The 22808-nt window shown below is 35.7% G+C and overlaps 1 pseudogene; it reads left to right on the top strand.

The window, feature by feature from the left end:
- Window positions 1–14464: 14464 nt before the first annotated feature.
- On the top strand, window positions 14465–17491 carry LOC149169984 (protein WHAT'S THIS FACTOR 1 homolog, chloroplastic-like; annotated as a pseudogene).
- The last annotated feature ends 5317 nt before the right edge of the window (window positions 17492–22808 follow it).

Raw genomic sequence — 22808 nt, 5'->3', positions numbered from 1 at the left:
AGTATACTTAGAAATATAAATCATTCATACAGGTGTGCGGAGTAAATAAACAATATATTTGTAATTTATATCAAACATGCAATAACCCAAGAACATATACACAAAATTAAGATAAAACTTCTCTTTATTATTTTCTTCCTCAATTACAGACTCGACTCCACCCTGCGCACTCAGCTGTGGACCACTAGGCCTCTGCACACTCAGCTGCAGAGCCTTCTCCTACTCTATAACCCAAGACATGCTTAGACACTTAGACTCTTACTCTTTTCTTCTACTTTGCTATCCGTTCTCTTTTACACTTAGAGCCTCGCTCTATTTATACAATCCCATGGTCCGCGGACCACCATGGGTAGGCTGACATTACATTACAAGACTAGGGCGGACAACCGTGTGACGCTATCATACATTTCGCGCTCTGCACCCGTAATTCACGGAGCCTTTACAAAAATATCGGGTCAAAACTTGGGCTTTGATCCCCAAAACATGCCTTGGGGGGATTCCATGCCCAACAATACCCCACAAATATTCACAACTCAATTGTCGACTCTAACTTTTTCTGTGCATCCTTGGTAACATGATAGTAGACTGATGAACCAAACATCTTGAAGTGTGCCACATCTGGTTTCTTACCTGAAAAAGCTTCTTCTGGTGTACTCATCCCAAGAATTCAATGAGTGCTTTTGTTCTGCAAATAAACAACTATGTTGCATGCTTCAGCCTACAAGTGCAACGGTAGGCCCTGATCATATAACATCACCTGTGTCGCTCCCACAATACTCTGGTTCTTCCTTTTAGCAACCCCATTATTCTGTGGGTTATGAGGTGTTATTAACTCCAATCTAATGCCTTCTGATGCACAAAAGTTCTTGAATTCAATCGACACATATTCTCCATCGTTATTGCTTCTAAGAGCTTTAACTTTCCTACCACTATCTTTCTCAACAAGTGCTTTAAATTCATGAAATTTAGCGAACATTTGATATTTATTCTGCATGAAGAAAATCCAACGCTTATGAGAAAAATTATCAACAAATATTACATAATACATGTGCTTGGTCGTGGATGTCGTCGAGAATGATCCACACACATCTGAGTGAACTCTATAAAGGACCGCTTGCGCTCGATTGTCTTTATCATGAAAGGAAGCTTTGGTGTACTTCCCCAACGTACAACCTTTGCATGTGTATCTCTGCTCTATTGTACCCTTGGGAAGTCCTGTACAAATTTGATGCATGATCTTCAAAGCTCCATGGTGCAAGTGACCCAATCTTCTATGCCACAACTCACTGATGTCTTAGTTTTGCACCTTCTCTGCTTTTGTGCTCAAAGCAACACAATCTTCTACATCCAATTTTTAGAGGTTCTTCACCCAAACCCCGATCTGCTTCACCTGTCTTGAGGCTATGTGACGAAGGAAAGCCTTTTCCTTGCTAAATATCACATTGTATCCACGATCCTCCAACATGGCAACTTAAACCAAATTCTTCTTCAAACCCGGAACATACAGGACATCTTTTAATGTGAGAGGAGAACCATAATCCATCTGAAAGGTAACAATATCAATGTTGGTCACACCATACCTCCCATCATATCCCATCTCAATGTGCATCTGGAGGTCCTTTTCCTTCAAGTGACTGAAGAACTCTTTGTTGTTGGTCATATGGATTGAAGCTCCACTATCTAGGTACCACACACTACCTATCACCGATGTCACCATGCAAGCGATGAGGGTGAAAGCTAGTCAGAATTGTGAAGCAAGAGCTTCACCTGCCGCTCCTCCTGATGGCTTCTTATCGGCCTTCCAGTGTGAACACTTTGTAGCATAGTGTCCTAGCTTAACAATGAAAACATTTAATCTTCAACATGTCCTTATTCTTGCTACCCTTACTGGAATTTGATTTGGAATGGGATGACTTCCCCTTCCATTTCTTCACCTTTCCATCTAAGGCACAATTCTCCTCATCATCATGCTTGGATGAGGATCCATCTCTGGTGTTCTGTTGAATCTCTTCTTGTACCAAGTTGGACCACAATCGCTCCCACTCTAGTACCTTCTCCCTCCCATTAATTGAGTCCTGGTAGTTGTGCCAGCTCTTGGGAAGTCCTAGAAGTGTTAGGCTCACCAGATCATCTTCAGCAACTATAACACTGACACTTCCAAGCTCACCCTGACATTGGGTGAACTTGGTCAAGTACTTCGGTATTGTGTCGCCCTTCTCCATCTTGATCTTTCTGAGATTGTCCACCAGTGTCAACTTCCTATGGTCACTGTTGTTTTGAAACAGGTCTGCCAAGGCCTTCCACATTGCAAATGGAGTTTCCTTGCCATGGAGATTCGAGACAATGTGATCTCGATCTCCTTCTAGGATAATCCTTCTCGCCTTTGCCACACACTTTCTCCACTCTACCAGATCTTGAGCATCAATTGGCTTGGGAATATCTTTTTCTATGAATTCCTTAAGCCCGTTGTCTTCCAACACTGCCTCCATCCTGTCCTTCCAAGTAATATAGTAAGAACTACCCTCGAGGGCATATTCGAGTCTCAATCCGTAGAACGACATCCTGCTGGCATTGAAGTATGATACTGCAAATTCAATTTCTCCTGCAAAAGACAAACTCGTATTCTCCTCTTATATAGTGATTTCAATGCTGATACCATGTAGAAATTTCTTGTAGATTCAAACTTCAAATTGTAATATGCTAAAACAATTGACTTGAATCTACTCTACTCATCAGCGGAAACAATAAACGATCAATGAAATCATGAAGCATAAAAGAGAAAGAATTCAATCACACATAACATAATAATTTTATGAGGAAAGCCACGACTAAAAACCCATGTTTGTATATTGCATTAATAAAAAAATATGAGAAGATTACAATGCATTTCTCAAGCCTGAGAAACCTCTGCACTATCTCGATCTATCTCACTACTTTGCAAACAAGCTCCAACCAATACGTAGCCCAATCAACTACCTACCAAGCTCCTATTTCCTTGCGTAGTTTCCTACAGAATTAGCCCATATTTAATTGGGAAATTCCAAAAATATGAATTGTGCAATCCTCGCCTTCCTCTTATTGCATGCACCACCTATATAATTCAGATGATTATACAACTAATAGTACATTGTCCCTTAACTCTAATCTCAACTAGTTCTTTCTTTGATCTGACATGCATGAGTTAATTATGAGTGAATCTTCATTTGAATGGTTGATCAGTGTTGGTTACACCCCACTACTGGATCTTCCACTAATTCCTCCATCATTTGGAACCTCCATCATTTGGAACTAGTGTAACTAACTTTAACTTAGTTAAACTGAATTAAATAATTACAACTCAAAATAAACTCAATGAGGGCTCCTAAAAAGTAGGAGATACTCTACATGACTCTAGTTAGACTCCCAACTCGAATTAATTGAGCCAACTAAGTCAAATTAGCTTAGTTAACTATTACAAGTTGCTATGAGATTTAGAATTACAATTTAATTCCTAATTTAATTTAAGGACAAAATTAAATTAGGATTTTCTTGTCGCATTTTCAACAATAATCGCCAAGGATATTGTCACTAGGTTGCTTGTTGTCTTGATCGTTTCCGATTATCCAAAAGAATTACTAGGAAGAGATGTGTTCGTGGAAGAAGCCATTCTATCTAGTTTTGGATTAGACTACTAGTCAATAAAATTGGAGATAGATCTGAAAATGGCACCTCACAATAGGCCTTTTAGATTTGAAAGCTTTTGGCTCCAAAATTCTGATCTCCTTTCAAAGATGGAGGGTTAGTGGCAAGAAATTATAGTCCAAAGTATAAATCAAATGCAGACCTTCCAAATGAAGATGAAGGAATTGAAATCAAGGATAAAACAATGGAACCAAACAAAATTTGGGGATATTCACTTTCAGAAGCGAAAATTAGAAGTGTGCATGGAAGAGATCCAACTTGAGGTCATAAGAGAAGACCTATCTGAAACATTGGTGGAGGATGAGGGTCAAGTAATTTAGGCACTAGAGTAGTGTAGGAAATAAGAAGAGACCCTATGGAGACATAAATCTCGAATCCAGTGGTTGAGGGAGGGGGAAAGAAACACAAAGTTATTTCATAAAGCCATGATCAAGCACTAACATAACAATAGGATTTTTCCCCATAATCTCAAGGGAAGGGAATAAGTTGTTACAACATTAGGACATGGAGGAGGAACTTGTGTCCTTCTATAAGGAGATTTTGATGGAAGTTGACCTCGACATAGTAAAATCCATAACCAAAATTACCAAACACATCCCCAAGTTGACTAATTCAAAAGAAGATATAACTCTTATGACATAAATATCATTTTCTGAGGTGGAGGAAGCAATGAAAGAGATGCCTAACAACAAAGAACTAAGACCAGATAATTTCATGATTGACTTCTTCAAAGCTTCCTAGTAATTTATCGGCAAGGATGTGCATCCCTTAGTGGAGGAATCTAGGTGCCTTTAATAAGTATGGTCTGAACTAAATTCTACTTTTCTTACTTTAATTCCTAAGAATAACAACTCAAGTGATCCAAGTGACTTCAGCCCAATCTCCTTGTGTAATGTAAAGTATAAAATTATTTCAATAGTCATTGTCAAAATGATTAAGGCCTTGTTAAAACACATCATTGCCTCAAAGCAAATGGGGTTCGTGGAGGGCCATCAGATCTTGGATGGAATTGTCACGACACATGAAGTAGTCCACTTGGTCAAAAATATCAGAAGGCGTGGGATGGTTATCAATCTAGATCTATCAAAGGCATATGATAGATTAAACTAGAAACCTTTACTGAATGTTTTAGTTGCTTTTGGATTTTCTCCCAAATGGATTAGATGGATTAAATCCCTTATATCCACACCTTTCTTTTCCACATTGTTGAATGACTCTCCTAATCTACTTTGAGAGCATCTAGAGGTATGTAATAGGGATATCTACTATTCCCATTTCTATTCATTATAGTTGCAGAAAGTTTGGTGAGATACATAAATACGATAGTGAATCAAGGGCACCTTAAATGAATTTGCATTTTGGGTCAAGATTTTCCCATTACACGTCAACAATTTTTTGATGACATTATGAGTTTCAGTAAACCAGCATTGCAAGACACAAGAATTATTGATATAATGTAGTTAGATTCACAAAGCTAGAAAAAGGCATGTTAATAGCAAGAGAAGAGGGTTTTGTCAGGATTCAAGTAGATGGAGACTCCTAATTGGTAATAGTTGCATTGAAGAAGTTAATCAATGGATCTATGGTCTCACAAGTAGTCATTAACTAGCGTTTTGAGCTCTTGGTATCCCAAATTCAAAAGTTATTATTATCGTTCCCTTATATAATCACCTCTCACTCACGAAGGTTTGGGAACAAGGCAACCGATCTGTTAGCAAATTCTGGTAGCCAAGAATCTGATCTTGAATTTTCATCCCCATGGCCCCGATGAATAAGTGAAAGTTGGACCACCTAGTTGAATAACATCTTGGAGGAAAACAAAGTGTCCCCGATGGGGGTGGTGAACTGGGGCAGCTCCAGTCAACTCTTATGATCCTTGATGGTCATGGGTTGTATTCTGGTCTTAAGTGTTTTCTAGTTTCACTCGTCATGTCAGATCTAGTTAATGAGATTGTGCTAGAAACCCGCTATACGTTTTGGTTGTTTTCTTCTGGCCAACAAATTTGGTAGGAGTGAGGTTGGAAGAATTTTGAGGAACTTCATTCAAATATATAAATCTCTTTTGATCTAATAGAATCTCTTTGACTTACAATTATTTTTTTAGTTTATTATAACTTCATTTGTTGTATTTTATAGATTTGTTTAAATTAAAATCTACAAATCCCATGAGGAATAGACCACGTGTTAATGTTGCCCACCTTGGTTCCAATCATGGCTAACCTGTTTGATATGGCTTGGATGTGGCTACATCAAGTCAGAGGTTATAGAGATAGTAATGTGGTGTGATCCTTGACACTGTGGATGATTATATGTTCTAGTTGCTAATTTCCTTGTTTGAAAAATAAATATCTCAAAAGTTATAGAAATGGAGGGAGGAGATGGTTTTGTAGTTATAATTTTTTGTTATGAACTTTCTTTAAATTTGAAGATGGTATTTACACACAAACACAAGATGAGTTGTTGAAAATCATCATTAATATAATAACGTATATAATATGCTTTAATAACTTGTTCTTCTAAGGAACACACTAAAAAACAACACAAATTTATTGTTTGATCAAAATAAATTCATATATTTCTTATTGTTAGAACCTAACGACTTCAAACATAAATGTATCTTGAAAGCTTCCAAATGTTATCCTTTTCCACATGCATTCGAGCAAAGTTATAGTTTAGATGGAAGAAGATTTGTGTGCAATAAATATGCCTACTTGATTTAACGTTTTCTGCTAAATATTACATATTTTTGCCCCTAAATTCTACACATATATTTACCTACTAAATATTCACACTTCTTGGCTCAATTTCTACATATACTTCTCTAATAATTTAACAAACATTTTCCCTATGTTAGGTAAACTTAACTGAGTGAAAAGAGCCAAATTTGTTTGTGTCAAATGGTAGTGTCTTTGGGCATGTGGTTTAGCATACCCATGGCATTGCATGTAATGAGCCTATAAAAGGCTGGGAAGACTTCATTGTAATGAGGCCATGGAGTGAGCGATGAAGGCTCACTTGGCCAGTTTGGCCAGGGTTTTTGTAAGACTAATGAAATTTCATTGGGGTGGGTTTTTCCCCGAAGTTGGGGTTTTCTCGGATAAACATTTGTGTTTATGATTTATGATTGTTGCTAGTTATTTTATGTTTGTTCCCCTTGGTAACTAATTTATGTTTTTGGAAGTAAATTTTTTAACAATCGGTATTAGAGCCGAAGGTTGTGCTTTGGCTTCAGAAGGACGCTTTTGTTTCCAGGGGTTATTTGACCTGGTGCATGGAGAGATCAATGCAAATTATGATAGCCACAAGTACCAAGTGAGCTCTAAAGCAAGGTAGGAGGCATGATGCATTAGCGCACATTCCCACCTGGAAGAGGCATACTCCATACTGAAAATCGTGATGAAGGCATTGGAGCTGTGTGAAGGAGAGTGAGATTGCAGATCTATGGCTAAGAGTCAGCGTAAAATGTGCAGAGGTGGATCTAGCACAAAGTATAGATCTGGAAAAAAGGTGTGTTGATGTTGGTGTTTAGTTTTATGACTATTCAAATTATGGTCTTTTTGCATCATAATGCTAGTGATGACCTAGAACATGATCCAGATGGCATGGTCAGATTCTATGCTCGAAGAGCTTGAGCCGTGCTAGCAAAGGATGAGCTAAGAAATTGTAGCCCTCATACCATTGTGGAGGCACGCAGGTAGGCCCAGGCATAACCATCAAGAGTGATTGTCGACCTGAGTGTAATTGAGGGCATATCCACTAGGCTTATATTCAGATCATTATTAGAGGGATCACACACATGACATAGAGGATCTAGAAAGGAATAAAGGATGTGCTACCAGAGCAAGGTCGACCTGGGAGTGCAGTAGGGGTTACCGGGCAGTTGTTTTGGTGGAGCGGCACAATGTTGCAAGGCTCCACAGGGGGATAACTTGACGTAGGTTACCAACTATGTGGAGTGGTTGCAAATTGAATTTGATGGGAGCAAGGTCGATCTGGAGTGCCATGGAGGTTACGGGTTAGCTCTAGTAGAATGTTGGCTCGATTGAGAATGATTATTGTGTGGATGGGGTCACAGAGGGCTTTGGATGAGTGGATTGGTTATGTGGACGACTTTGGATGCGTGAAGGATGTAGAGGGTGTGTGAAGATATTAGATGCAACAATGGGCATAAAGGTCCATGACAATTACATGTATGATCGAATGTGTGGTTTAAGATGAGAGGAGTTGGGTTATATATGCTTTCATTCCAAAAATGGTCTCGAAGCATGTTATGGAGAATCATGGTTATGCCAAGGGATGGGTGTCAAGGATGCTTACAAAATGTTTGACAAAATTTGCCTCATGGATGACCAAGGCAAAACTGGTTGCAAAGGGCTTTATTGTCGAAGTCTATGAGGAAACAAGGCAACAAGAGTGTATTACTCATGGAGAGAGGAGAGGATAGCTCAGGACAATCGCAAAATAAAAATAAAAATTATGATTATAATGGAGGAAAAAAATGTGCATGTAAATGGGTGTACTGCTGTAAGAATTGGTAAGGCATGCATTCCCTTGGGTAATCACTGGTAAAGTATGGGTTATACCTGGGTGATAAGGGACATGTTGGGTTAATTGATGTCCCATGTATAAAACTTTGAGGGGGGTAAGGGCCAGAGTGAGTAGGGTTGGGCTGACTCACTTGGCAAGGTTGGTTGGATTTAGTCAAGGAATCCCAAGTCAAGGTTTAAGGGGGGATTGTTAGGTAAACTTGACTCGGTGAAAAGAGTCAAATTTGATTGGGTCGAATGGTAGTGGTTTTGAGCACGTGGTTTAGCATATCCATGGTTTTTTGCCCATGGTATTGCATGTAATGGAGCCTATAAAAGGCTAGGAAGACTTCATTATAATGAGGCCAAGGAGTGAGTGATGAAGGCTCACTTGGCCAGGTTGGCTAGGGTTTTGTCCAAGGCTAATGAAATTTCATTGGGTTGGGTTTTTCCCTGAAGTTAGGGTTTTCCCGGATAAACATTTGTGTTTATGGTTATTTTATGTTTGTTCCTCTCGGTAACTAATTTATGTTTGTTCCTCTCAGTAACTAATTTATGTTTATGGCAATGAATTTTTTAACACCCTATACTTATCATCTTATCCTTGTATATGCACTTTTTGAGTTTCAACTTTTGTTCATTGTTTCTATCATGTATCTTTGCACCATTGGGGGAAATTGTTCATTCAAAACCCTAATAAGGACGACACAAACAAAATATCCAAAGAACAATCATAATATTAATGACAATATAAACCCTCTATCATAATATTTCATAAGACCTTTAAATCCAAAATGCAAATGGTTAAAAACAATAAATATTCTCGCTTCTCAACATAGACAATGTAACAACTATTGAAAATATAATTACAATATTGAGTAACTCAAAGATTGATGCATGCCTTTGATTGTCTTGACTCTAATATTTTATTCCCTATGTTGTTTTGACTCCAAGATTCCACTTGAGCAACAAGCCATACCAAATGCACAAACCAAAACTATGTTGGCAATATGAAAATAGGGGGAGAATGTTGAAAATGTTGTTCTCAAACATGGGCCCAAATAATCCATTTTTAATGAGCATTTGGAAATTGATATACTTTAGTCTTGCAGTGCTCCTTATTCGTAATACAAAACTCGACACCTGCCTCCTTAATGACTTATTGTATGAAAGGAAAAAAGTTGAGTCACAAGCTTACCACAGCGATGCAAGAAACATGCATGGGCCTTAAACACTTTTCTCTTAAACAAAATTGTACATATATGTGTACATAAAAAAATTGGGATTCGCAATGCCCAAGATCAATAATAACTTCCCACTTATACTAGAAGGGGATAAATATTCCACAAAATTTAACTGAAGCTAGTGTTTAGACAACAATGGACATCCCATATATGTTCATACCAAGTTGTTTCCCAAATGATATCATAAGAAGAACGAAAGCAAATATGGTGTAAGTAATGAATACATTGATTTAGTGTTGTTTATAGCATGGTGATCTTCCTCTCATATCGTTTATCATTTCATTAGTATTTTCCATTATTATTTTTTTATGACAACTCTCTAGCAACTTCCATTCAAAGGTATTGTAAATCTATATACTCGTTGGCCTTACAATTTGTACTCACTAGCTTTGTAGATAATTTACTTGAAGGTACATTGTGTGAGGAAAAACAACATTATCATTGTGCGAGGAAAAACAACATCATCTATATGCTTTACCTAACCTTGTTTTTCCCATCATCTATATAACCACCTCTCACTCGCGAAGGTCTGGGAACAAGGCAACTGATATGCTAGCAAATTGGGGTAGCCAAGAATATGATCTTGACTTTTCATCCCCGTGACCCGCATACACAAGTGATAGTTGGTCCCTCTTTTTTCTTCTTAGGTCTCTTAATGTGCGGAGCATATGTCAACATAAAGACATGTTGCAAGGCTTTGTTTTCATAGTGGTTTTCTAGGGCTAAACTCCAGTTTGATCTGTGAACAAAACCCATTGGCTTCCAGGCACAAAGTAATAATTTTTTGCAGGAAAGCCCAGACCCATGTTGAGAGCCCACATATTTTCAGTAACTTAACAGAATCTATGTTCCATCAAACAGATTACTACTGACGAATTGCTTAAACCCATTTCACCTCTACTGAAAAAGGTTGATACAGTCCTCGTTTTCTCCAATCCTTAACAAATTATTCTCTCGTTCTTGTAGCAGTGGTGGCATCTTCGAAATCAGTAGCTGTGAGGGACCACCAGGACAGATGTTCTGGGTTTTATGGACAAATGAGGCCCCAATAGAGCAAGGGATACAACCACAGATCATGCAACATGGAATTTAATTCACACAATGGAAAAAGGCTTACAGCTTCGACGAGACAAATGTCATTCTCACACCACAGGGACAGATGTCGGCTCAAAGGTAAAAGTGTAGACAAATGTTTGGCTTGACCATTTTCAAAAGAGATGTCTATCGACATAATAATCAAATGAAATTTGTTGATATTTAATACTAATGAAATAATGAAGGTCATTATGTTACAAGTAACATTAGATTAGTAGTTTCATCACTTAATTTTTATTTCTTTTGCTCTTGTTGTAATTTGTGATAACAATGATAACATTTGGAATATAATTCGGTAGAGAGACAAATATATAGAGCTTTATTAAAATTAATTTTATTCTTTTCTCAATTGTATTTTTACATTTTTTTATTATTGTTTTTAGTGTGTCATGAAATTAAATGTGTGCTTTTAAGTTAAAAGTTAAAGTAGGTACGAGGAAGAATCCACCAAGTGAGAAAAACAAGGTTAGATAAAGCATATAGATAATGTTGTTTTTCCTCACACAATGTGCCTTTAAGTAAATTATGCACAAAGTTAGTGAGTACAACTTATAAGGCCAATGGGTATCTAGTTTATTGCACTTCTGATTGAAAGTTGCTATACGGTCATTAAAATTTAATAATGGAGAATACCAGTGCAATGATAATCAATACCAAAGGAAGACCACCATGCTACAAGCAACCCTAGGCAATGTATTCATTACTTACATCATCTTTTATTTTGTTCTTCTTATGATAGCATTTGGGAAACAACTTGGTATGAACATATATGGGATGTCCATTGTTCTCCAAACACTAGCTTCTAGGGAATAATTATCCCCTTCTAGTGCAAGTGGGAAGCTATTGTTGATCTTGGGCATTGCAAATCCTTTTTTTTTATGTCCACATATATGTACAATTTTGTTAAAGAGAAAAGTGTTTAAGGCCCATGCATTTTTCTTACATAGGTGGGGCAGGCTTGTAACTTGACTTTTTTCCTTTCATACAAGAGGTCATTAAGGAGGCACGTGTAGAGTTTTGTATTGCAAATAAGGAGCATTGTGAGGCTTAAGTATATCAATTTCAAAATGCTCATTAAAAATGGCTTACTTGGGCCCATGTTTGAGAACAACATTTTTCAATATTCTCACCCTACTTTCATGTTGCCAACATAGATGTAGTTCTTGCATTTGGTAGGGTTTGTTGCCCAAGTGGAATCTTGGACTCAAAACAACACATGAAATAGAATCTTAGGGTCAAGACAAGCAAAGACATGCATCAATCTTTGAGGTACAATTCAATATTGTGATTATATTTTCAATAGTTGTTACATTGTCTATGTTGAGAAGCCAAAGTATTTATTGTTTTTAATCATTTGCCTTTTGGATTTAAAGGTCTTAAGAAATATTATGATAGAGGGTTCATATTGATATTAATATTATGATTGTTCTTTGAATACTTTGATCGTGTCGTCCTTATTATGTGTTTTTAAACTAACAATTGCCCCCAAAGCTACAAAGATACATGATAGAAACAATGAACAAAAGTTGAAATTCAAAAAACACATATATAATGATAAGATGATGAGTATATGGAAAACGTTTGTTAAATTATTGGAAAAGTATGTGTAGAATTCGAGCCAAAAAATGTGAATATATAGTAGGCAAACATATGTGTAGAATTTAGGGCAAAAATTGTAACATATTTAGCACGCAACATTAAATCAAGTAGGCATATTTATTGTACACAAATCTTCTTGTAAGCATTTGGAAGCTTTCAACATGCTATACTTTTCCACATGCATTTGGGTGAAAGCTTTCAACATGCTATACTTTTCCACATGCATTTGGGTGAAGTTATAGTTTAGATGGAAGAAGATTTGTGTATAATAAATATGCCTACTTGATTTAATGTTGCGTGCTAAATATGTTACAATTTTTCTACACATATGTTTGCCTACTATATATTCACATTTTTTGGCTCGAATTCTACACATACTTTTCCAATAATTTAACAAACATTTTTCATATACTCATCATCTTATCATTATATATGTCTTTTTTGAATTTCAACTTTTGTTCATTGTTTCTATCATGTATCTTTGTAGCTTTGGGGGCAATTGTTAGTTTAAAAACACATAATAAGGACGACACGATCAAAGTATTCAAAAAACAATCATAATATTAATATCAATATGAACCCTCTATCATAATATTTCTTAGGACCTTTAAATCCAAAAGGCAAATGGTTAAAAACAATAAATATTTTGGCTTCTCAACATAAACAATGTAACAACTATTGAAAATATAATCACAATATTGAATTGTACCTCAAAGATTGATGCATGCCTTTGCTTGTCTTGACCCTAAGATTCTATTTCATGTGTTGTTTTGAGTCCAAGATTCCACTTGGGCAACAAACCCTACCAAATGCAAGAACTACATCTATGTTGGCAACATGAAAGTAGGGTGAGAATATTGAAAAATGTTGTTCTCAAACATGGGCCCAAGTAAGCCATTTTTAATGAGCATTTGGAAATTGATATACTTAAGCCTCACAATGCTCCTTATTCGCAATACAAAACTCTACACGTGCCTCCTTAATGACCTCTTGTATGAAAGGAAAAAAGTCAAGTTACAAGCCTGCCCCACCTATGTAAGAAAAATGCATGGGCCTTAAACACTTTTCTCTTTAACAAAATTGTACATATATGTGGACATAAAAAAAAAGGGATTTGCAATGCCCAAGATCAACAATAGCTTCCCACTTGCACTAGAAGGGGATAATTATTCCCTAGAAGCTAGTGTTTGGACAACAATGGACATCCCATATATGTTCATACCAAGTTGTTTCCCAAATGCTATCATAAGAAGAACAAAATAAAAGATGATGTAAGTAATGAATACATTGCCTAGTGTTGCTTGTAGCATGGTGGTCTTCCTTTGGTATTGATTATCATTGCACTGGTATTCTCCATTATTAAATTTTAATGACTGTATAGCAACTTTCACTCAGAAGTGCAATAAACTAGATACCCAATGGCCTTATAAGTTGTACTCACTAACTTTGTACATAATTTACTTAAAGGCACATTGTGTGAGGAAAAACAACATTATCTATATGCTTTATCTAACCTTGTTTTTCTCACTTGGTGGATTCTTCCTCGTACCTACTTTAACTTTTAACTTAAAAGCACACATTTAATTTCATGACACACTAAAAAAAATAACAAAAAAATGTAAAAATACAATTGAGAAAAGAATAAAATTAATTTTAATAAAGCTCTATATATTTGTCTCTCTACCGAATTATATTCCAAATGTTATCATTGTTATCACAAATTACAACAAGAGCAAAAGAAATAAAAATTAAGTGATGAAACTACTAATCTAATGTTACTGGTAACATAATGACCTTCATTATTTCATTAGTATTAAATATCAACAAATTTCATTTGATTATTACGCCGATAGACGTCTCTTTTGAAAATGGTCAAGCCAAACATTTGTCTACACTTTTACCTTTGAGCCGACATCTGTCCCTGTGGTGTGAGAATGACATTTGTCTCGTCGAAGCTGTAAGCCTTTTTCCATTGTGTGAATTAAATTCCATGCTGCACGATCTGTGGTTGTATCCCTTGCTCTATTGCGGCCTCATTTTTCCATAAAACCCAGAACATCTGTCCTGGTGGTCCCTCATAGCTACTGATTTCGAAGATGCCACCACTGCTACAAGAACGAGAGAATAATTTGTTAAGGATTGGAGAAAACGAGGACTGTATCAACCTTTTTTCAGTAGAGGTGAAATGGGTTTAAGCGATTCGTCAGTAGTAATCTGTTTGATGGAACATAGATTCTGTTAAGTTACCGAAAATATGTGGGCTCTCAACATGGGTCTGGGCTTTCCTGCAAAAAATTATTACTTTGTGCTTGGAAGCCAATGGGTTTTGTTCACAGATCAAACTGGAGTTTAGCCCTAGAAAACCACTATGAAAACAAATCCTTGCAACATTTATGTTGACATATGCTCCGCACATTAAGAGACCTAATAAGAAAAAAGAGGGACCAATGAGAAAGAAGGTGTAGGTAGAGACACATAGAATTATAGCCTTTATAAACATAGTGGAGAGAGGCAATTATTTTAGGTTTCTGACAAAATAAAAAGAGTGGCTAGCAAAGGAACCAAAACAGGTACTCCATCTAGATGAGGCTGGGAAAATGTATAGGGAATCAGTTTTTGTAAGAGGAAGAAAGGTCACAAGGTACATTGAAAGACATCCAGCCCTACTTGAGCTTTACAAACACATTGACAATAAAATGTGGATTAGGTTCACTTGCCTAATGGAGAAGCTTTTGGAAGAAGATAAAACTATCGTGGAAGAGAGAGAAAGCCCAGATGGATACAGTGAGAAAACTAATCATGATGTCTTTAGACAAACGCATCGCAATATACAAATTCCACCACTGTAGGCACATCTTTGGTCTTCTAGATGATTTCAGAGACAGAGTTAAAGAATACCCATAGTTTTTCTGAATTGTTGAAGAACATGGTTGTCGAATTTCATAACTTTCATAGTGGGAGATGGATCCTTTGTTGGTAGTGTTAGCCTTGGAAGCATTTGGCCCAAAAATGGACCCAAAACACTCCCAAAGTCTCCAAAGTTTGCTTAAAATCATGCCAAAGGATCTAAGTATGCCCCAAAGTCTTCAAAAATTTATTAAGATCATTTAATAATCACAACAGTCGCATGCCAAGAGCCCTTGGAAGGGCGGAAAATCACTATCGGGAGGCAAAAAATGCTTGAAAACCATGAAAAGCCATTATCACAGGCTTACACATTGCAATCCATAGCATCCGTTAGATTTGGCCGATCAACGGCCTAGATCTAAGCGATGAATCGAAAATCGGCAAGCAGAGAGGATTTCAGGCTGGGCAGAAGGCACCGCCGCTCAGCGATCTTCGACAATGGGATCGGCGGGTCGTAATTGGCGGAGGCGAGTTAGCGGTTATCAACACAGACCAAGGGGAATGAGTGATTGTGATTGGCGATTAAACATGAACCGTCGATCATGCGCGCAGATCGACGACCAATGTTACATCGCCGGATCACTATCGGTGAAAACCTTAAGGGGCGGGGCCTTTACATATATATGTATGCGACCCAATTAACGGATCCGACGGCATTATAAATGATATTTCATAAGATTTCAGGTCCGCGCCAAAGCCATTTTTAATGCATTTTTTGTGTATTTCGTTATATAACGAAATACAAAGGGAAACAGGGCAGCGTTGATTGCGATGAAGCCCAGACCCAAAAGGGTTCGGGAATGAAAATGTATAATCTTTCAAATCTGCCAAAGCCCATTTTCAATGTATTTTTGTGTGTTTTCGTTGTTTAAATGGAATACAAAGGAACCTTGGAGTAGTGCGATAGCAATGAAACCCGGACTCAATGGGTTTCCGGAACGAAATTGTATATTATTTCAAGTCCGCCGAAACCGTTTTTTCCTGTTTTTCAGTGTTTTTCACGTATTTCCAAAATACACAGAGAAGGCGGGAATTTACAATATTGCATCATTTCTCTGTTTATAACATAAAGAAGTCACTGTCCACATTTTAAAGGGATTTCATAGGCCCGAAGAGCCATTCCACCATAGAGTAGAGGCTAAATCAACCCAAAGCGATCGTGGAGCTACAACACGACATAGCCAGAATAAACATAATGATTGTGGGGCATCTCTAGCATGAGAGAGCTCCCAAACAACGCAACAAACTACCCAAAATATCTAAATGCGGTTATTCTTCTGTCAAAAGAAGAAACCTTCGAGCCATGCTTGCCTAGTCAGAGATCAAACAGTTAAACAAGACAGAGGGATAGATTAAGACCTCTCAAGCCTCAGAAGACTCAACATCATTGTAAAAAGCTATAAATATCTGAAAGCAAAATGTAATAGGGGTTCAACTTTTGGAGATTGTTCCTCCTTTGTTCCTTCAAGCTTCTCTTCTTCATTCTAGCAATATAAACTTCTTTTGCTATTATATGTTTAATGTCCATTTTCTCTGTTGTTTTATGCTTGCACTTTAATAGGTTATTCAGGTTTTCTGCTATGTCTAATGCCAGATAACTGTCATCTTATCTCTGCATTGATAAATTAGATTTGCAAGTCTCATTTACTTCCTGTATCTAGCCATTCATATGTGTTGATGTATGCAATCTGCTGGTACAGTTAGTATTCTCCATCTATCCATTAAGTCTATAAATTATTGAGCATTAGTGGTCTAAAGCCTTGTTTTGTTGAGGGTGTTCATGCATGTCTTGAGTGAGAATAGAGCTGAAATGATTATTTGACTTGATCCAAACCATCATCCATTCCAATAGTTCTGAGAACAATATTGAAGATTATATGTTACCAGGCATCTTTGAGCTGCAACCTAGGAGAGTTTCTTGGAGTGATAACAGGTAGTTACAACCTTGGAGGCTAGTTATATTGGTAATGAGGAGAAAGTTAAAAAGGCATTTGTGTTTCCTGTAAAGTATGCTAAGCGTCTCCCTACTAGCAAGGAGGACGTGTAGATATTGAATGTTTGCAATACACTTCCTCTGGTTTCACGGTATTTTAACAACTCCAATTTGAACTTGCAGTCCCTGGAGGGGAAGAAGTATAGAGTGGGCTTGATTCATGAGTTTCTTAGCTCGACCCCAGAGAAGAAGGCCTCCATACATCATCTAGTGGAGTTCAAGGATGACTTCAAGCTGGGAAAAGACACCTACCGTACACTTAAGGAGTAGTCTCGTACCTTTTATTTGGAAGGCACCGAGATGAATTGGACAATATTTTTGAAAGATGCATATAGAGGGGAGTAATTAATTGAGAAAGACCCTCTCATGGTATTCAAAGAAAAGTTATTCAGTTATGGTATTTGAAATAGGGTGACCCAAAACTTAAGGAGCTTTTTCATGGATAGATACTTAGCTAAGATGAAAAGCAAGAAAAGGAAATTCATGAAGAAGTGGGAATGATGAAATCGGTAAAATGTAGCAATTGACAAAAGTTCCCATACCTAAGGTAGAAAGATGAGTTGGGTTGAAGGACAAAAAATATAGCTGAATTAATGGAATTAAGGCTGTTGTTTTCTCTTGTTAGTGAAAAGTAATGTACTATCCTCCATTGTATTGGAGACTCATCTTTGGTGATAAATTCCATGAATGGGAGATGCCAACTTTAGGATTATACTCTATTCCCTTAGGGGGATCAACTGATAGTGTTGTCTCTTCTTTGAATTTTTTTCACACACTCATATTTATAGCGAATTAAATGAAGATGCTATCAAGCTTTGTGTTTCCATCTAAATCTGTAATATTCACAACTCTGTAGAAGTTAAGCTGATCCTTTTAGACACAATTATGATTTACTCAAGTGTTTTTGTTGTTGAAAAGGTAAACAAAGTTTCTTATTTTGAAACTATGTGCTTGATTTATAATGGCAACAATGGTTCAACACATGAAGAATGAAATTTTGGTTCTATCTTTAAATTGAAATTGCCAATTTTTTATTTTTTACTTTTTATTTTATTTATTTATTTTATTTATTTTTTTAATTTTTTTTTAATTTAAAATTTTTTTTTAATTTAATTTAATTTTTAATTTTTAATTTTTAATTTTATCTATTTATTATTATTATTATTTATTTTTTTATTTATTTTTTATTTTTTTTTTCAGGGAAAAAAATTACTTTTGTCTTCTCGGAAAGTGATTATATGATGGTTGGAGATTATTCTTTCAATGAAACCGCTATGGCAGACACCTCTAAGATAATGAATTTGTGTAATGGAAATGGCAGACATTACTTGCGCTGATGGGCTGAGCTGAATTGTGTCTCCTCGACCTGGAATCTTAAGTTATGGTAAATAAATAAACAAGGATGAGCATGCAAAGTGTGTTTGCATTGAACAATATTTTGATTCTTTTCACTGGTTGCAATGTTGTCGAATTTAGAGCCTTTTGGTATGTTTTGGATCCATTCTCGGGTTGTTGGCATTTATTTCTCTTTGGTCCTACTTTTAACAAATGTCTTGACTAAATTTGCATGCCCCCTTTGCAACATTGCGAATTTGAGTAGATTTTGACATGCATTTTGCGTTTATTCTCTTATATTGCCAACATTCTTTGTTGGTTCCGTAAGTAGGGAATCTAACAGTTTCTCATGAAGCTATTTGTCAAATAGTTTGGTAGGGAGATCCGTATCTACAGGGTTTTGTTTCATTTTGTTTCGTTTGGTCTTGGATTATAGATCTACTTTGTTTCCACAACGTTTAGCAGCACCAGACATGATATCAATAAGTTTGTCTTGTTTTCTTGGGTTTCTTGTTTGGCGATTTCGTCTTAGGAAAAGGATTTTCCGAATCCCGATGTTTTATTTATGTTTTCCATCATTTTAAGCTTAAGTTTCTAAAAAATCCACTGGAATTAAGCATTATTAGTTGTGAGTGCTTCAACTAACAATGCTTTGACTCGTTGAATGCGTGCCACAAACAATGAGTCCAACATCATTTCCACCCTCATGTCTCTCTGTTTCTTCATTTATCTCTTAGGTACAATTTCCAAATGGGTATTTGTTAGAAACTTGTACGTTGCTTCGTTTGCATTTTCCCATCACTATGTGTAAATTGGATTCGGTTATGTTGATATTTATTGAGAGATTCGTTATTATAGTTATAGTTGGCACTCTACGACTTTGTACTTGGGGCTTTATTCATAGTGATTTGTTGACCTAGCAAAATTTTCAAGCCTGGGTTCTTTGCTGCTTAATCATTTTTTGAGTTGTTTTCGAAATAGGAAGCTTTCGATGAACACGCGACATTTTAGTAACAATGGTCTCTTTTTATTTCTCAGGTTGTTTTCCATTTATTAAAGGTTTCTGCAATATCTAAAGATTTATCTGTTCACTTTAGGGTGCAGGAATCTCGATATCCTAATTTTAGGGGCTTGAATCAACTTAGATATTTCATCTATTGAATTAAGATGGTGGACTCTTTCTCGTATGGTTTAGGGAGGGGCATCAATGCCTAAGGTCAGAGGATGAAAATTGGACACTGGTTGCTTCAAATTTTGCTATATTAGAACAAATAAGTGGATAAGGGTTGCAAATTAGGAAATGCAACAAATCAAGGACTAGAGATTCAACACAGAGCAACATATTCTTGGTTATGCAATGGATGCTCCATATCTCCATCACTTGTTGGTTCTACACTGGATGTTGTGAATCACCTAGCAATTGCAACAAAGTCCAAAATTTTCTAAGAGTGCACTTTACACTCTAGCTCAAAAGAGAAAACAAACTTTGTAGCTTTCCATGCAACTAGCTTCTTTATTGTCTTTAAATCCTTCTCAATAGAAACTCATAATTTGCTACACTTTAGCTTCACTTACCCAAGAAAAGCACACTTATGCAAACTACATATAGATTTATTTGCACACAAAAAATAACAAAAACAATGCATACTTATTTCTGCAAACTACACATAGATTTATTTGCACACAAAAAATAACAACAACAATGCATTACTGATTTCTACAAAGTACACATAGATTTATTTGCACAAAAAAACAACAATGCATACTTATTTTTGCAAACCTTAAGAGTAGAAATCAACGCACTCCTATGCTATTATGAACTCTCTAATCTATTCCTACTCCGATGAGGATTTCATTTCCGGTAGATCCATGATCCATGCTCCTCTTTGAAGGGAGTGAGTCTTGGCCAAGTTTTGATACTAGGATGTAAACTAGCAAATGCAGCAAACAAGAGACTAGAAATTCAACACAAGTACCTTTTTTTATTCACAAATACATCCATTTCTAAGCTAGTAAATTCCTACTGGAAGGCTCAATCCTCTATAGTAACCAACTGCGATATTTTCACTCTTAAACCTAGAGTTGTCTACACTCTATAACATAATCCCTACATAATAGCTATTACAATTATTTGCATTGGAGCATTACTCTCTAACGAAAGGTGACAATATTTGTAGTCGGGAGCCTAAAACTTCCTACTTATAAGTTAAATTAGGTGAGAGGAATCAAATGGGAAGCTTAAGGAAGTTAACGATAACCAATTTAACCTAATTTGGAAACTTGTCAAAGTTGGAGCCAAGGTTGGTACTGTACATGGCAGTTATAACATAAAGCATGTCATCAATTGTAACAACTACTACTTCAATAACAATGGGTTTGAGAAGCAGTTCAAGGCATTACCATTGCTAGAAATGCTCCCAAATGACAAAATTTTGGTGAACCTCGCCTGTCTCTTTTGTCACTGTTTTATTCCTAGTTCTTTGCAATACAATAAACCTATTTGTTTTTTAGTTTGTAAATGGTTTTTTTGTTAACAAAGAGGGCCTCCATCTTTGGATTAGATGCCATTTTCTTTCAAATCCATCCTAAATTTGTCTCTCATCTGTTGAGATATAATACATCCTTATGTTATTAAGGTCGACAAAAATTCCACTTTGCTTTGAATGGTGTAGTTAACTCTGTTGGCTGCGTGAACATCAGGTAACATGTCTTGGGGAGATTTTTTTTCCTGCATAGATTCCAATATCCATATAAGTCACATCCTTTGAAAACCTACTAGTATCCCAGTAATTCACATCCTTTGGAAACCTTAAACTCCCGCAAATATCACAATTGTGGGGATGTGTTCCCTGGTTCAACAATGTCTGATCATTTCCTGCATTTTAACAATATTCCACAGGAAAAATTTAGATTGCAGCAAGTAACCTTGTAGATAAATTTATACTTATAAACACGTTTGTATTTTGATATCCTTTTGTTCATTCATTTCCATATTTATGGGTTTTACTTGGTGTCTTGTCTTCTTCAATGCACTCAAGTGCTTTGTTTCTTTGCTGTTAATATTACATGAAGAAGAGCGAATTTGGAAGTGTTATAATTTCCCCTTTATTATCACACTGCAAATATGAGTTGTATTGAAGAAAAACACGCACATGAAATATCGAGCAAATTGCTGAAAATCACTGCCTTAGGTTAAAATGATGGTTGTGCTTGGGGGACTCGGTGGTGATTTCTGATTCACTTTCATTTTAGTTAACAACAAGAAAATGAATCCAAATTCTTAATAAGCTGTTGGCATTAAATTCTTTGCTATTAAAAGTTCTTAACTCATTGGAAATTGTGATTGCATGTATTTTTCTTTGGATCAAGCACACCAACTAGAAATTTAGTATTTTGTCCTGATTTACGACTTATCAATTGTTAAGCGAACAATCTAGTGGAGAGAAATCTCATATTCCCAAGTAAAACTAGCTTAATTTGAAGAATAAAAAGAATAAAAGACTTTAAAAATTGAAAATTAGAAAATAAGTTGTTGCATGTTTATACTAACCTTGGGGTTGCCCTAGGTTTTGGGGCAAATAAAAATAAGGTTGAGCTCGATTTTTACTCGTGATCTCATCTTTTTGTACAATGTATTTAATAGATTTTACATTTAATAAATATACGACATATTTTAATGGAAGCCAATAAATATTTAACAAAATCTAAGTGAAGATATATTTTTGTTAATTATTTCATATTTTTCTTTTATATATATATATTTAGAAACTTAATGAATGTTAAATTAAGATGAATATATATTAATTAATTTGTTCAATAGTGATTTTATTATTATTATGGACTATTTCACAAATAATTAAATTTGACAATTATTTAAATTTTAAATTATATAAATTAAACTCATTCAATTTATAATTAAACTTAATAAATAAACAACTAAAAATATATTTTAAAATCAAACTAACAATTTCACTTAAACATTTTATTTATTTGAGGAAGTTACACAATATTTTCAATTTGATTGTGCTATTTTCATTTTCGCTGGTATAATTTCACTATAAAGTTAATCAATTAATGAGTTGATATTCTCATAGTTTGAGTAGTGTAGTTTTTTTTTTATTAATTGATATTGTGTTCCCGTTCAAGCTTAGATAATATCAAGATACTGAAATTTAAAAATGTCGAATCAATGTACATATATGATTAAAATGATCATAATTTAACAATCCTATAATCGTCTCTAGGCACTTTTGAGAGCCATTGCTAATTTTATTAATGTTAAATTTTAACAACTTTCACTTAAAATAAAGTAGACCTAAAACTTTGTAAATTTTAACGAGACATTGCCCATGAGGACGTTTTCAAAATTTTAACGGGACATTGTCATGACGAAGATTTCTTTTTTTTTAAATCTTCAAGCACACACAT

This window comes from Pinus tabuliformis, chromosome 4_2, assembly GCF_031772625.1.
Source record: "Pinus tabuliformis cultivar Carrire ecotype Pingquan chromosome 4_2, CPIR1, whole genome shotgun sequence".
In the NCBI taxonomy this organism is placed as follows: domain Eukaryota; kingdom Viridiplantae; phylum Streptophyta; class Pinopsida; order Pinales; family Pinaceae; genus Pinus; species Pinus tabuliformis.
The sequence above is the reverse complement of the archived record's forward strand: the minus strand, read 5'-3'. Positions and strand labels throughout refer to the sequence as shown.